Genomic DNA, 13,951 nt, shown 5'->3' with positions numbered 1-13,951 from the left:
CATTCACTGACTGACTTGGTGTATTAGTTAGCGCATCTGACTGTTGTGCCGAGGGTCGTGGGTTCGATTGCTACATCGTAAAAAAATTCATACTTATAATATATATATGTAGTATATACTTTAATGTATATAAGTACATATTATGTATATCAGTTTTTGGTTGCCAGAGACTAGGGAATCCTAATTTAGGGCTCGATGACCGTGCGTGACTTGTTTCCAGTTATTGTTACTATTATTCATGTTTTCTACACAGAACAAGTAAATAAGAAATCAATATTGTTTAAAAGAAATTTTGTAGGCGAAACTTTCTATTTTTTTGGGTATAATACTTGGCGAAGAAGCCTGTAATATACTGTAGAGTTTGAGTCCTCCAGAGTAACTCATAACATAATATTGTCTTTTTTCTCGATCCATGCCACAGCAGGCTCGTAAGGCATAAATAAAAACGTCCAAGAACCCTGGACGTTTTAATAAAAACCGGACCTTTATCATAGTTCCTTTGTTGCATACGTGACCGAGGGTAGTTTCGAAAACCATTATAACCAGACCGATCTGGTACTCTCTTTTGTTTAACGAATGCGACATGTTAAGGATCAAAGAACCCTGGACGTGTTAGGGCTGCCAGAAACGAGTTGTCCTTTTTTTGTATTCCAACCCGCAAATGACAAAACACAATACTGAATATATTTTCAATGAGGTGTTGGTTTATGTAAATTCTTCTGTTTTAATATTCCAGTAAGTTGGTTGTTTACGTAACCTTCTATTTACTGACAGTACATAGATTTGCTGTATTGTTTGTTTGTTATTGTTAAGTTACGATATTTTAACACAATTGAAAATTGTTTAGCGAACGATAATAGCAGTTCGTGTTTTTTTACTGCTGGAGAGATCGGCTCGCAGCCCATCTGACGCGGCGGTTATTTTAATTCATTCAGTCTCATTTACATGGAAACAGCAATTATCCTGTCAGGGCACATAATGGTATCTCTTTTTTTTTTAAATAATTGCGGCTGTTTCCGGCGTCTACATCTACAGTCTAAATGCCAACTTCTACAACATGAAAATTAAAAAAAGATGTGTGGTGTCGTGGGACACCGGATAGGAACGAAGCTCCTTATTATAAAAATATTAATTTTAAGTTCTATTCGAGGTAAAAAGAAAATAAAACTGGAGGTTTCGTAACAACCCACGGTCATTTGGTAACGTGCGAACTTATTGTGGTACACTTCATTCACGGATATTTGCATAAGAGTTCGTGTATTGCGCAAACGAACGGTCTGAGATCGTGATCAATGGATGATATAAAAATATGTTGTTTTTGTACGTTATTACAAAGTTAAGTCATACAATGTGTGCACTACTAATTTGTACGTTATAACAAAGTTAAGTTGTACACTGTGTGCATTACTAATAAAAATCTTACGTTACGGACGTTTTTTCCCGGTTAGGGTACCCCTCCGCATCGTCCCATAAGGAACTTCGTTCCAATAAAACCGAAGATCAAACAGAGTTAAAGCGATTTTGCAGTAAGCATAGAGGATGCTTATAATTCGCTTCTAGAATTTAATTCATGAATTTGAACAGATATCCTATGATGATATCGATTTTGAAATAAATTATACTAGTCGAGCAATGCTCAACATACCATTATATTTCAAACTTTAAATCTTATTGAAGACTTGTCTTGCCAAATTTCATTTATTCGTGCAATATAGTTCATCTTTGAAAACGAATATAAATATTTATCTTCACTTAAATACAAACAAACAAAAGGATTACATTTCAATTATATTGAAAATAGTCGCCTATACGCATTTTTTTTCTTTTCTTCCAGTTCTCCGAGAAAGGCCTTTTGCAGTATTTTTATTTATCATCGCGTACTTTAAGTTCCGCACTTGTAATTTGAGGTGTTTCAATGCAGTTTTTTCCCGTGAATGTTTTCTGTCGATAGCCAACGGCTACCTAGAATTTAATTCACTTCTAATTACTCAGCAACTAAACCCAAAAAAAAAAGAAAACATTTTACGATACCGGTATCCTTTGCCAATTCCTTAGCTTCTTGATTCTGGCACCAAGCCAAAGACCATTGTGTGCGTTGGAGATTTTTTACGTCACAATTATATGTTATGGGACAAGTTGACTTGCATGTCGAAGTAATTTGCGAAATTCATGCTTTAACATCCTTTGTGCTATCTGACTCGGTTTTTTTTGGAAAGATCTTTGTGAAAATAAAATAAACATTAATCACTTATGTTCATGCGAAAATACATTTTCTGTATCTAATATTTTACGTATATAATTTATATATGTATTATAAAATATAAATATTAAATGAGAATAATAATATTATGATAAGAAAATTAGGGAACACAAAAAGGAAATTATTAAATAAGAATAATGCAATACCTTTATGTCTTCAAAGACAGACCAGTAGATATTCGCTCATAAGGGTCAATAGTGTCTGAGGAAAACCCAAAGCGCAAGCTACCGCTGAGGACTCTTCGCATATCTAATTTGAATTAGGGGGTTTGTTCCAGGATAGGACGGTACGTGGAAAAAGTGATTTCCAAAATGATTTGTGGTGGTCTCAAAGTCGGTGGCGGCGTTTACTTTGTTGATGTCTATGGGCACTGATAACCATTTAACGCCAGGTGGACCATGAGCTCATCCAAAAATCTGAGTAATAAAAGATATCTTCACACCCTGCCTCAATGTTCAGACGTCAGTAACAGAATGTGGAAATGCAACGGAACATATCATACATATGTATATCTGGAATCTACAATGTAAATTATTTAGTTAAGGTAATGAATGGTTCGTGTCTACCGAAGTCTTCACAGTCAGAGATGTATTTGGGAAATATTTCTGTGTTGTTGAAATTCAGTTTTTTTCAACTCCTTTGCTAAGTCCTAAGGTAAGCTATCGTTGATCTTTATATCCTTATTCATGATGGGTGCATTTGCGCATTTGTTATCAGTAAGATTCTGTATGTTATCGTTAAGTCATATGCCATTTTCTAATCCAAGTTAGAAGCGGTCGCAAATAATACTTAAATCTTGCATTTCATTTTCTATAACAGATTCTTTTTTTATTAGCTATCTCATGAGTGGATAAGCTCATAGTCTACATGATGTAGAGTGGTTACGGAATCAGTTTTAAAGGAATCCTACATCATCATCATCATCATCATCAGCCCACAGTTGTCTACTGCTGGACATAGGCTTCTCCCAATCCATACCACTGAGCTCGGTCTTCGACTCTTTTCATACATCCAACCCTACATCAAACTGAGACAATCACGGTAGAAAACAGGACGATATCTCACCAAACGGGCTTACAGCACGAACCGATACTAAGTAAAAACCATAGCAGCGTTCAAGAAATCTGTTAAAGAACACTATTTATCCTTACCATATTAAATCAAAGTATATATATTTGTATAACATATTATAATATAAAGTAAGTATATGTGTGTGTGTGTGTGTGTATTTGTATGTATATGTATGTTTTGTATCTTGTAATATGTATATATATGTAAGCTTGAGGGTAGATATTATCTTGTTGAACACCAAGTAAAACGAAGTCACCTTTGGTTTCTGATTTAATCAACAATATGTTAACTTGACAATTCACTTTAACACTTGTCCAACTTTAACCAGTACGTACAACAGTCACTGAATCACACAACGTAACAACGATATAGTAAGTGCACCGGGCAAACGCAGTCGAACGAATGTCCATTTCAAGGCACGTTCCGCCTTTTTATACTAGCCGGCGCAGCTGGCTTATGAGTCACTTCTGTTGCAGCTGTTGTTTACGAGTGGAACGACACGGCCGCCCGGCGCACCTGGCTTGTGTGAGTCACTCCTATTGCACGTGCTATATAACATAAATATCGTTAACGCCGTCATATATTATTATATGTAATGTTTACAGTAAACATTACATTGCATTGCACTAGGTTCCTAATTCTTCTTTCCTTTTGCGGGCCTACTGGAAGAGATTTCAACATGAAGTAAGTAGTTTCCTTGTACTCTGTATCCTTGTTATCGTGTTTCTTCAAACAACTGTGTGTATAAAATATATTAAATAAATAAAAATAATGAAGTTTAGGACTCGAGAAATTATCTCAAAATTCCAATGCGCACATGCCTTACTTGTGTAATTTGACGCAGTATTACAACACTAAGATGTGCGCTGGATAACCGCGCTCTGTGTGTCTTAGCTTAGATTTCCTAATGTCAATATTATTTAGGTTTAATTTCGGTTTTCATTACGGGCTCGAATGGTGTTTGCTCGAGGAATGAGAATTTTAATAAGCAAGATTGAATGCTCGTTGGACATTTTGATTTGAGCTCACAAGACGAATCCGAGATATTTGTATTTTAATTAAATTAATCATAATGTGTTATTAACGAAATAATAAGGATTGAAGATGAAGAGTCTCCGGAATTGGAGGATTAATATAGATCATGTTCAGGCCAATTTCAGCGGAGCGCAGGAATTATTCGCTTAGGCTTAAAGGATCAGATGTATGAATGAGGAATCCCACTCGGTGTAGGTTAAGGGATTAGACGCCTGGTATACTTGTATGAGGCTATGCAAGTATATTAAAGTACAGACCACGTAAGTTGGCATCAAATTTTCTGTGCAATCACGCATCTAACACGTGCTCGCGAATGTAATAATTGGTGATGATCATCCTATATTAAAAGGAAACCTTCTAAATATCTAATATGCGTAATTACTGGTGGGATTTTGTGACCCCGCAAGGGTAAGTATCACCATCCGGCCTATTTTTGCTGCAAAACGCTCGTTTTGCCTCAAAAAGGCGAGAGAGCTATTTACAAATAAATTTAAGGCTTTAATCATGTCCCAAAATAGATATCGGCATTCACAAAGAGAAATAAGGGCTCTGGTAATCACTTAAAATCAGGAGGGTCATTATCTCGTCCACTCATCTAATCCATGAAAACCAAGTATTATAGCTTAGTCAGTAAACTATTTTCTATTCACTTTAAAGTTCGGTGTAGTTTCGCCTTTGCAAATAGTCTCCCAACATGAAAGTTGACCACGGTATTCCAATATTCATTCGCTACCGGAACGAAAGCTTATTTCATCATAAACATACAAAGCTCCTAGTTCAAAATATTTCAAGGCGCTTTCTCGACAATAACGTTATCAAACTTTAGATTGTACATAACGACGGTCCGAGTAGCATTTCTCCATTAACCTCCTAGACTAAGGGGAACGAATGTTGTGCTTTCTTTTTATTACATACCTTCACTTGTGATAAATTTAGAACTAAGGCATTATGTACTTAGGAGAATTTTTTGTCTATAGTTCTTGCAAATAAATGTACATGCAAGCCAGTATATTTCAGTTTCATATTGTGTTGGCTTGACAGATAAATAACGGTAATGGTACGTAACGGTATGAGCACATGTTGAGTACATTACTGTCTTTTGAAGAAAAAATAACATCTAGAACTTACATCACATCCGCTCACATTTTGAGAAACATAGTTTATGGCGTGATCTAATTATACGTTCAATTTTCAACAGGAACATATAAAAATAAGGAAAATGTATCTTTTGATTAGTCGTATTGGAGAGATTTTGTGAGCGCCTTGTTTATAGCTCATTCCACAAAGCAACTCAGCCCATATCAGCATTTACTTTGATATCTTATTAATGCATATTACAGAATTCTTATAATTTTCCATTAGACTCAGTATTTTTTGGTTTTCATATTAAATTAAATTAAGTCAAAAGTTAGTTAGATTTTGGGTGGCTTCGTGAATTCTCCTAATTTATGTAGCTTGGTAAGCGGCAAATTAATGTTGTCATGTGATTTCAATAAGGTGTGATGAAAGGTGATTGCATGCAGCAGAGATGCGAATGTTGTGATGGATGTGTGGAATGAATATGTTAGAGGAAAGCTGAAAGTGGCGTGGCACCTGTGACAGAGAAGCTGAGAAGTGCGCGTTTGGGATGGTATGGACATGTGATGAGACGAAATGAAAATGAGGTTAGTAAGAGAATGCTAACCAAGAATGTAGAAGGATATAGAGGAAGAGGTAGACCTGTGCAGAAATGGATGGATTACGTGAAAGACTATATGGTTAAGAAGGGAGTGAGCGAAGAAATGGTATACGGTAGAAGAGTATGGAAGGAGAAAACATGTTGCGCCGACCCCAGGAATTTAGTGATGGAAAAGTGTTTTTTTTTTAAGATTTGGTTAGGTTACGTAACAACATGTATACAAACAAAAGTCGAGTGTGTAATCCATGAAGAGATTTTTATGAATGTCGTGACGTCGTTTCAGATAAATGTGGAATCATATTTTAAATACAAGCTTTATGTTGTTTGACTTTTAAAATCAACATATTTATAGTTACGACCAAGGAAGTTATGTATGTGACATACATACCGGGAAAATTATTCACTTTTGTACAAAATACTTGATGTATTTGTGTATTCCTATTCTATAATAACAGGTTTTTATCCAAATAATTGTGTCTAAAAATCCCTTTGAGCAATAAGACAGCTTCATACATTTATTTAAATTTATATGATTGTAGCGATAAATGTTTTGGTATACATAAGGCTATATTTAACTCTATATATTATATAGTTGTTATTTATTAGAAACAAAATCGACTTCGTTTTCTCAATAAGAGTTGAATATTTTGTATTCATCATACGATTTGTATTCGATATTCAAATTAGCTTGTTGACTTATATACATCGTGTGTTTTCTAAGTATATGTTGCTTTTAAACAGATTTGATCACTAGATTTCAGACCGATTACTTAAATAATCTTGCCCGAAAAATACTGGCATAGTTAGATATAATTCATTATAAACAAATACAATTAAAAATATTTAATTTGAAAAGTTCAAATCGGGAATACACGGTTTTATAATAACTAGATGATGACCTTATAATAACTAGATTTTTTTTTATAACGCCCTCTTTTTGTGTCTTTAAAGCAGTTAGTTGCCCTCAATTAAGAAAAATAGTATTATTATTCGCCAATAGATGTCGGGAAGAGTTGATTATTGAAAACACGAATAAAAAAACATTTTCTGAAAATAAATCGTAGCTAGATCGATTTAAGGCCCCCGAAATCTCCTGTATACTAAATTTTATGAAAATCGTTGGAGCCGTTTCCGAAATTCAGATTATATGTATATATTAATATACAAGAATTGCTCGTTTCGCACGTTTAATAAAAAAAAGATTGAACTCAAAATTAATGAGTTATGAGATTTTCTAATAAAACGCGTATTAATAGCGTAAACATTAGGGAGAATTCGACAGCGAGACCGTTACAACAAAAGTGAGCGAGATGCACGATCGCTCTTCTCTTTTCAATCAACGAATTTTAATAAGTTAGATCTAATAAAGTGACATGATTTAGTGATGCTTCGGCAGTGATTAAATAATGTAGTGCTGTGTTTGGTGTAAACTAAAATAATTTGGTTTTTTATTAAAAGGTAACTATGAAACAATATATTATTTAATAATAAATAGCTTTACTTTTGTAATAGATCGTTTTTTTGGAAAACATACTTAATGATAATTTGAAACATTTGAATTTCATTCTGTGTTGTTTTAAAAAGTTTAAAATCTTATCGAGTTAACGCCTAATACTTCAGTTTTGTTTTAAAACTTACGCCGTACTTACCGGAGTAATTCACTAAGTATCGCTTTATAATTAAAAATATAGCAAACTACCAAATGTTCCTACGCTTTACTTCTTTTTATTATTAAGCACAGATAGAAAATTTGTGAAATATTAAATATTGATTCTTTTTTCCAGTAAATTGCATGTTAAAAATAAGTATTAACGCTTTTATAGTTTTTGAAAATGGCGTCATTTTCGAGATCGAGGAGAATCCTGAGTTTAATTCCACAAGCAAAAGCTGTATGTGAAAATGAAAATGCACAATGCATCAAACTGAAAGGTTATGATGAGGTAACTAAATAAAATAAATATTGTGGGACATATTATTATTATTACAAAAAGTTATCTAGTCCCAAACTAAGCATAGCTTGTAATAAATAGTATTATGGGTACTAGAAACTGATAAACATACATATTATATACTTCTTTTTTTGTAAATATATAAATATTATACATAACTGATAATGTAATAGATTATAATTTATATTTTTTTGCATCTTCTGTAAAATAAGCGATTTTTTTTAAATTAAATTGTGGATAATCACTTTTATATCAGGTATTTTGATTTCTTGTGAGTACGTATATAGTTTATTGTTATTTCAGATTGGAAAAGTTGTGCAAATTGATGACCAAGACCAGGAAAATGTATCTCCAAGACCAAAAGCAATCACGGAAGAGCATAAGACTCAATCATCGCCTACAACATCAGCTCGAGGTTCGACGTCAATTGTAACCAAGTGCGTAAGCCTTGTACCCGATTATAGCAGTGATTCAAACTTCAGTGAAAATGAAGATTCAATTAAAAACTACAAACAGCTTGCAGGTCATGAGTTTCATAATTCGATCCCAGCAATAAAACCTAAACGTTCATCATCCTGCAGCTCAACATCATCCAGCGATTCTTCTAGCTCATCATCTTCAAGTTCATCCAGCCATACTTCATCGAGCTCTTCAGGTAGTTCAACGGCTGCCCCAGTCACTACTTTGCAAAACGTTAGAGTGGAATATGAGGAAGGAACGGCATCTTGCTCCCATTCCCTAGATAACAGTCAGAGACAGCAAATTCAGCTAAGAGGGCGCCGAAATGACAATAGTAATAGTATGAGTAACTATAATATCTCTCCAATATACACCGATCAAAGTGATGTTGATCTTAGTGACGATGATCCCACAATAGATTTCAACTCGTTTTTTGATAAGCCTGCCAATAAAAAAAACTTTTTGATAGAAGAATCCAATACAAATTCATCTGACTCTGATTTCAATAACGGACCAAATATTTGTAGAGGTCGTAAACGTTCGCGAAATGTTAAAAAATGGCAGCAAAATAAATCGAAAAGGCTTAGAAACCAAGGCGAATCATATGTCTCGATGTCAAAAAGTCGTAAAATGATTCCAGCCCGCTTTATAAAAGATACATGTACCGAAAGATGTAAGTTGAAATGTGCAGCAAATATTGATTCCGAGAGTAGATATAAGCTATTTAATGACTTTTGGGGTCAAGGTAGCTTAATAGCACAAAGAGGTTATATTAGAGCATGCATGGAAGATGTAGCCCCTAAATATAAATACACTAATTCCGCACATCCCAGACGCCCAAACAAGGCCTTTTATTTTATGGTTAATGATAAAAAAGTAAGAGTATGCAAGACATTTTTTAAAAATACACTGTCGGTTTCTGAACGTATGGTTTACACAGTACAAACTCGAATGAATGATGGTTTTATGTTGGATGACTTACGAGGAAAGCACAAAAACCATAAAAAACTTAATTCAGAGTTACTAGAGGATATCAGAAAACATATTAACATGATTCCGAAAATAGAATCACATTATGTGAGGGCTTCGACTTCAAAACAGTATATTGGTGGTGATAAAACAATAAAAGATTTATACAATGACTTTGTTGCTCAACAAACTGACGCTAACAGGGATTTCGGTAGTTATATAACATATTATAAAGTTTTTACCATTGAATTTAACCTAGGATTTTACCAACCAAAAAAAGATCAGTGCGATCTGTGTGTGTCGTACAATAATTCAAATAATGAGCAGAAACAGGATTTGGAAGAGAAGTATTTGAAACATTTGGAGGAAAAGACTTTAAGTCGTTCTGAAAAACTTACTGACCGTCAAAATGTAACCAAAGATAGGAAAGTAGTTGTTTATGATTTAGAAGCTGTATTACAGTGTCCAAGGGGTGACACCTCAGCGTTTTATTACAAGTCTTAGCTAAATAGCTACAATCTGACTGTAACAGAATTGATAAGTGGAGATAAAAAAGCGTATGAGAATGTACATTGTTATTTTTGGACTGAAGCAGATGCTAAACGCGGTGCAAATGAAATAGGGTCATGTATATGGGAATATTTAAAAAATGTTTGTGCAGAAGATGAGGAACCAAAAGAGATTATATTTTATTCGGATAATTGCTGCGGCCAAAATAAAAATAAATATATTGCAACACTGTATTTATATGCTGTAACTAACTTGAATATAACCAGTATAACACACAAATTTCTAATAAGAGGACATACACAGAACGAAGCCGATAGCGTTCACAGTCTGATAGAAAGGGAGATAAAGAAAAATCTGAAGTCAGGTCCAATTTATAGCCCTGATCAATATGTTACACTCATCAAGAACGCAAAAAAATCAAAACCTGCAATAAATGTTCATGAGCTGTCATACGAATCTTTTATGGACTTAAGAGCTCTTCAAGAGGAGTGGGGGTATAATTTTAATACTGATAAAGATGGTAAAAATGTTAATTGGAACGATATCAAGGTGTTACAAATGCTAAAATCGGAACCATTGAGCTTTAATTACAAAAATTCATACAGCAATACTAGTTTTAAACAAGTTGATGTCAGGAACAAACGAAAGAAAATGAGCCAAATATCAGACATTTCATTAAATAAAGCTTATAGCCAAAGGCAAGAAATAGCTGCTAATAAAAAAAAAGACTTAAAAGAGCTAATAGAAAAGAAGTTAATACCTTCCTTTTATGCAAATTTTTATAATTCGTTATTTTAAGTAAGTTAATTGTAGTGTTTAAATGCATATGAACGCTATTTTTGTATTACGCCCTTTTCAAAATGATTAGATATTTTATTTTGCTGCTATGTTTACACAAACGTTTTTTATATTATTTAATAATAAAAATATTTTGACTGTTTGTCGATATTGTTATTAGCGTTTACCTAAAATTTATAATAAGAGAAGTCTTAAGTTACGTTAAAATTTAGTCCCTATGCAGCACTTAGGTTGTTTCAGGAATTAAAAGTGGTGTTATTTGATTGTGATTGTTATTACATATATAATACATAATATAATATATTATATTGTATTGTGAAAGATACTAGTGAGTAATATTATGACTGATTTTAATATTATTGTTGTATTTGTGTTCCTAATAATGTAACAGATCTCACGAGGTCCTGAAGGCTGAGTTAAAGGTTTTTTATATGTTTGTTTTTATTACAAAACAATTTCTATTCTGATTTATAAAATAAAATATAATAGATAATAGCTTGTTTTATTTCAAAAAAATATTAATATTTTTTATATCTTATATTTAATAAAGATTTAATAGCACTTCTTATACCATAGCCACGATTTGAATAATTATAAAGTGCATTATTGTGGGATACATTGAAAACAATTCATTTCTTTTTAAAACTAAAGAGATTTTTTTTCAATTACTGCACGATTTTTTTTATAATACTGTGAGGTTTTTAGGATAAAGAGAAGTAAGTCAAAACATTTTTTTCAACTTTATTTTTCAACTATAATTATGTTATAAAACGAATTCTTCTTGTTATTATATAAAACTCTGTACTTTCAACTCCCAATATCGACAGCAAAAGTAAAGAAAAACACTTAAGTTAATCTTTAATTTTCAATTAAAGACATTCGAAAAACGCGCAAAAAAACTAAAGCTTATTACCAAAAGTTATGGTTTTTGAGTTACATCTTTTTATTTTTAAGCATGCGGTTTAAAGGTATAAGATACCGAAATTTGTGAATCTTGATTGACAATACGAGTAGCCAGTACGTTCATTTTTCAAAAAAAAAAAACGAGTCAAGAAAATTGAAATGAAGACAATGCTGTGTCATATCTGAACCCTTCCTAGACTGTGTGAGATACTCATTAAACAACGTTCTTTTCTCTATACCGTAGTAGGTACTATACATTCTACACCTACTTTTAACACACACTCTTCCTTACTAATTTTCCTTGCAACCATTTACTTTTTCGCCTATTGTTGCTTTATGATCACTTTGTGAATTACAAAGGCATTCCGTATATACTTGTAAATAGTAGTATAGCATTTTTATTTTTAAATCCTTGTAATTTATATCGTACGTGTAGATTCTGATGACATTTTTTACTAAGCAAGTTTTTATAATCCAAATTCTGCGTTCCCTAATTTGAATATCCCAACTTAAGTCGACTATACTTACTGGTGGTAGGACCTCTTGTGAGTCCGCACAGGTAGGTACCACCGCCCCGCCTGCTTCTGCTGTGAAGCAGTAATGCGTTTCGGTTTGAAGGGTGGGGCAGCCGTTGTAACTATACTGAGACCTTAGAACTTATATCTCAAGGTGGGTGGCGCATTTACGTTGTAGATGTCTATGGGCTCCAGTAACCACTTAATATCAGGTGGTCTGTGAGCTCGTTCACCCATCTAACCAATAAAAAATAAAAAAATAAAATATATAAAAGTAAACGAAAAACTGTTCAAAATTCGTAAACACGAAACGCAGAAAGCTCCAAGTTTCTAGTTTAAAACGTGCACACATTTGGACTGCAACTCATACATAGTAAATTGCAGTCGGGGGCAATATCGGGCGATGCGCAAACATTTCGCGAGTCACGAGTGTCGCGACACTCCTTTTAACAGTTGATATTTGCTTTCAAGAATTCTTTGTTTTTATGCTTTTTTTTTTAATTTTTTTTTATTGCTTAGATGGGTGGACGAGCTCACAGCCCACCTGGTGTTAAGTGGTTACTGGAGCCCATAGACGTCTACAACGTAAATGCGCCACCCACCTTGAGATATAAGTTCGAAGGTCTCAAGTATGCGCTCCTGGTACTTGTCGTTTGATCTCCTATTCATTATTTTCAGTAATATTTGTAATAAATATTTTTCATTATTAATAAATAATCTTGTAATTGTAATATGATGAACGTTCTATAATTCAAGACCACAAGCTTTACATTTCTCTTAGGTACCAAGTGTACATTATGGAACAAGAACAAGATATGCCTCAAAGCTTTACTGCCAAGCGTCTTTGACAAAGATTCTATTCGTGGAAAATTAATAAGGACCAATGGTACTGCACCATTAAGATGGAAAAGTGTTTGTTTTTTCATCGTTCTATAAAACTTCATGGGTCGCCCATAGCTCTATTTTTTTATTGCTTAGATGGGAGGACGAGCTCACGGCCCACCTGGCGTTAAGTAGTTACTGGAGCCCATAGACATCTACAACGTAAATGCGTCACCCACCTTGAGATATAAGTTCTAAGGTCTCAGTATAGTTACAACGGCTGCCCCACCCTTCAAACCGAAACGCATTACTACTTCAATTCAGAAATAGGCAGGGTGGTGGTAACTACCCGCGCGGACTCACAACAGGTCCTACCACCAGTAATTACGCAAATTATAATTTTGCGGGTTTCATTTTTATTACACGATGTTATTCCTTCACCGTGGAAGTCAACCGTGAACATTTGTGTAGTACGTATTACATTAGAAAAATTGGTACCCGCCAGCGGGATTCGAACACCGGTGCATCGCTCAACACGAATGCACCGAATGTCTTACTTATCCTTTAGGCCACGACGACGACGACGACTTTCATACATTGTAGTTTTAATTTTACTGGTGTAGATATTTTGGTGAGCTCATATCGTGCCACCGTCCACAGCCATTATTCACAGAATAGCGCTGGTTTTAAGACACAACGTCATAAGACGTGGAACTGCAGAAACCAGTAGAAATAGAACTAAAAAAATGACTTTCCAAATGAAATCACGTGCCAGAACTCTAAATTTGTATTCACACGACAGCTCCAGTGGGGTTAAGTCACCTGATCCCCACCCTTCTATAACCCTTACGTTGCCAAATTGAGCGTGACAAATGTCTCGATCGTATTTAATGACCGTAGTTAATTTTGATCGGGTTACTCTGGATCTTTTCGGATACAGATGGATATAGACAGTGAAATTATGTTAGAGAAGATTATATTT

General features: G+C 34.0%; 1 protein-coding gene and 1 long non-coding RNA gene across 3 annotated transcripts in view; both read right to left on the bottom strand.

Annotated features, from left to right (window-relative positions):
- nAChRalpha1 (nicotinic acetylcholine receptor alpha1) overlaps positions 1-13,951 on the bottom strand; it is a 277,216-nt gene that overhangs the window by 54,660 nt on the left and 208,605 nt on the right. The window lies entirely within an intron of this gene.
- LOC149500428 (uncharacterized) lies at positions 3,589-3,907 on the bottom strand. Its single transcript, XR_016324882.1, has 2 exons — positions 3,848-3,907; positions 3,589-3,780 (listed from the first exon to the last, which is right to left on the bottom strand). It is a non-coding gene; the product is annotated as an uncharacterized LOC149500428 (long non-coding RNA).

Source organism: Bombyx mandarina, chromosome 21 (genome assembly GCF_030267445.1).
Source record: "Bombyx mandarina strain Sakado chromosome 21, ASM3026744v2".
NCBI classification, from domain to species: domain Eukaryota; kingdom Metazoa; phylum Arthropoda; class Insecta; order Lepidoptera; family Bombycidae; genus Bombyx; species Bombyx mandarina.
This window is presented reverse-complemented; position numbering and strand designations above follow the sequence as displayed.